The following is a 4,062-nucleotide window of genomic DNA, read 5'->3' as shown; positions in this document are numbered from 1 at the left end:
GTAAGGGCGGGGGGGCGTCTGCTGTCGTCACTGCCGGCGGGGGGGCCGGGCCCCGTGCTGTGGGGCCTGGGCTGGGCGGCGGGGCCCGGTGCGGGCAGGGGGCGAGAGCCGGGGGGAGTGTTCCGGGGGGGGTCGGACTGAGGGGGGGGCGTTCCGGGGGGCAGGAGCTGCCCCCTGTGCCGGGGCCGGGCGCTGGGTGGGGAGGGGCGAGCCGTGGCATTGCAGCGCCGCAGGCGGCCCGGGGGCAGGTGTACCCCGTTTGGGGGAGGAACATCCCCCCTGCTCCCCTCCCCCTGCGCGCTACTGCAATGCTGCAGCAGTCTCGGCTCCTTCCTCAGCCCCAGCCCCGGCGGTGTGTTGTGCACTGACGGGAGGGGGAGTAATGGCGCTTCCCTTGCAAAGGTTACTCCTTTTCCTCCGCTCTTCATCGACAGCAGGGCTGGCCCGACACCCCTTTTTCCAGATCTCTGCCATGGGGGGGCTCGGTCTGTCTGTAACCGTTGCTGCTGGAGACAGGGATGTGGCCCTGAGAGAGGCCCAGGGCTGTGAGGAGGCTGGATATGGCTATTATTTTTCTTTATACTAGATGGTTTTGTGGATGTGATGGATTGCATGGTAAATGCTAATCAGTTCTTGTATGTATATTTCTCCCTTCCCTCCTCGCATGAGGGGTAATGTTCTGTATTTCCTCAGATACAGTCAGGTGCTTTGTTTGTTTGTTTAAATAGCTCTTTTATTCCAGGAATCCTATTCTATACTGGAGACTTGCTCCTCCCAGAGTGGTGAGTTTTTAGTGTAAATACCATTTTGTCAGTGCAGATATGGAATTTAGGCGAAAGTGACCTATATAAAGACCTCTTATTGCTTCCCTTCAGCTGTGTCTGTGTTTAGTGAGTGTACCCATCTGTAAAGTAACATTTTTCCAAACATTTTAATTTGTCAAATCAAAATGTTTAGCTGGATCTAGATTTCTCAAACCTCTGTGTCAGTGTTGCTTTTGGTTCTTGCAGTAGTTATTTAGAGATGTCCTCTAACCTGATTTGCTGCAAACGTTGGAAATGTTAGGATTCAACCTTATAACAGTAAAAAATACAGTAGGTGCATTACATATTACAGGCACTCAGATAGCATAGTGGTAGGTGCGGTACAAGAAATGGAAAAGAATAGAATTAGAACTATGTTGTCAAGTGTCAAGATTTAAATATCTTACTGAATATGAAAAAAATATGATTAGGTCTGAGATCCTTATTCTGTTTATTTTCCTAGCAGAGAGCTAGTATTTATTGTGCTTGTATCTCCTGTTTATCATGGCATGGAGTATTTGATTAGGTGCATTTTAGTGAATGAGTTGGTTAACTAGCAGTTGCTTTAACTAGTTGAACAAATTGTGACCTTCACCTTTGATGACCACATTTCTAGAGTATTTATAGCAATTTCTCCATAAAGGACAGATTAATGAGATGATACCTTCAGGTTTGAATTTCATTGATTGGTTAGTATTAATGCTATTTATAGTGAATATATCACATTCTCCTTGTTTAATGTATTTGCATAAAGGTTGTAGTCTTGGACTGTTTAAAAAGAAATGCTTCAAAATGCCATTTCTAATGTGCAGTAGTACATCTTGTTGAATACTGTAGTTCAGAGGCTAAAATGTCTGAAGAATAGCTCTAGTGTGTAGTACATTGTAATAGTGAAGACATCATCAAAGCAATGGAAAATCAGGATATTTTGGTACTGGGGATGTGGATTTGTTTACATAGTTCATGATTACAGAATAACCCATCCTATTCCAATATATGTGATTTCAAATATTTCTCTCAAAACAAATTTGAGGTTGCATCTTGATTCCAGTTGTTCTGTTAACTGTTTTGTAACTTTTGTTGTTTTGTAGCTTTTGTTACTTATGTCCAAGGACAAAATAACTAACAACTGATTGAGCCTTCATGTTAGATTGTTCACAACATTGTCCTAGTTTATGCTAGTGTGTTTGCCCCTGGTTTTAGAACCCTTCTTCTTGGTATGTATTGACACAAAAATGGAGATACATTTGAATCCTATCTTGACATCTGAACTCAAGAGAGTGAATTTTTCTTTCATGTTGTGGCTGTCTCGGTAAGGAGAGATTAATTCGGAAAGTTCTGTTTAAATAAATGTAGCTTGTTGGTTAAAATAAGAGTCTAACGTGAAGGGTCTATAGACAGGTCATTATCAGAGAAGCTAAAATTAAATGGCACATGTTGAGGGCCAGATGTTGGAGTCAGAATTATGTATACCTATGGTTATTTAAATCCTAAACTGAAGTGTTGAAATGGTGTATCTCAGGTCACACCCTCCCTTTAAATTCCATCGTAAGCTAACTTGAAGAATTTCCTTTAAAAGCTATTTACTCTCCTGTACCCATTTATAGAACTTTCATCTTTGTCTTTGCTATAATTCCCCAGCGTTTGTTACTTGAATAAAATATTTTAAACAGAAGTTGTAAAACACAGCTAACTTTTTAGAATTAATAAGTATTATTTGAAATATAACACTGCTGGTTACAGTTTTGTAATGTAAGGTCATTTGTCAAATGTCTCCTAAGACTGCATTTCCTGTAATGTATATTTTGGAGAACAGTAGATAAGGTAAAGAATTTGTTTTAAAGACTGTACAGATAGATCATTGCTGTATAGTAAGGTTAGTTCCACGATTGACAAAATGTGTGTAGTCTGCACGCGTGCATTCCCATATTTGTTTGATTACTTTCTAATTGCAGTCTATTTTTTTTTTCTACCTTTAAAGCTTCATGTTGTAGTGACTCTTTTGTCATAGGAAAGGTGTAGTATCACTATCCACTCCAAGCAGATCATTGCTCCTAAGCCAACCAAATGGACAGTACAGTTCACTTGGAGAATATTTCTGTTGTGTGTTTAGCAAACAATGGAAACCAGGTATTTTATTAAAGAAAAATGGACATTTGGATAGATTTGTGTCAAACTTAACAATGGCAAATGTCATAATTTTTTTTCTTGAAACGTATGTTGATGGCCAGTCAAGTATACTTAGACTATTTTTTTTCTAGATGTTTATTTTAGAATCACATAGGCATGCATATTGGTATATTCAGGCCCATATTAGAAGCTAAGGATCTTTGTTCAGCTATTTAAGATAGAACATTGTGGTTCTTGATCCCATCCCCCAAAATATAAGGGCTAGGTCTAGCCTCATATTTCATATAGCAGTATGTTATTAAGCATCATGATATTATCTCCATGACTCCATAAGACAACCCTAGCAAAGTGGGGAACCCATGTTTAACTCTAGACTTGTTCTTTCATTTCACAAGCCTGCAAGCTCCTGTCTGTACTAGAAAAATCCTCTATGGGTGACAGCAGACTTCAGTTACAAATAACTCATGGCCTCAATCAACCATGGTTGAGAATGGCTTACCTGCAAGTCTATTCAAAGCCATTTTAACACCCATTATGGGTATTGAAAATGGATTGGCACTGTCTACACTAGTGACCAAATTATTCTCACTCCTGAATTGACTTGATGTAGGGAGAACTCCTGGTGGATACAATTTGTCACCCACTGGTCATTTGCTACCAGGTTTAAGTGACTGAAAAGATAACTGAATAGAAAGGGGTGCTCTAAAGCACTTCTTTCAAAGTCTGTAGAAGGAGTTTTAAAAAAGAGTGCACATTCTCCATTGTGATTTTAAGAGGAGGCGAGACTGGGAAACAAAATGGAAAAATCCCAAGGATAAAAGGGAATAGAACCACTAACCTCCTCTTGCTTAGGCAAAGTGATGGGGATGTTATGTTTTGAAGGGCTAGTAAGCAAAAACAGTTCACCCTGTGAAAATGCTATTGGGAGTATAAGGACATAGAATTAGAGTTGAAGTGCATTTTTTAGGAAAAAAGTGTACAATACTGAGGGAAAGAGTGTAGATCTGTTTAAAAGTGCAGTCACCATTTTAAACAGCTATATGATATTCTTCTTATTTATGTACTGACATACAGTGCAGAGCACATTAACACACAGAGGAAGATGCTGTCCCTGTCTCAAGATGCTTAT

This window comes from Terrapene carolina, unplaced genomic scaffold (genome assembly GCF_002925995.2).
Source record: "Terrapene carolina triunguis isolate 2854851 unplaced genomic scaffold, T_m_triunguis-2.0 Scaffold231, whole genome shotgun sequence".
Lineage (NCBI taxonomy): Eukaryota > Metazoa > Chordata > Testudines > Emydidae > Terrapene > Terrapene triunguis.
Note: the sequence above shows the minus strand (reverse complement) of the source record.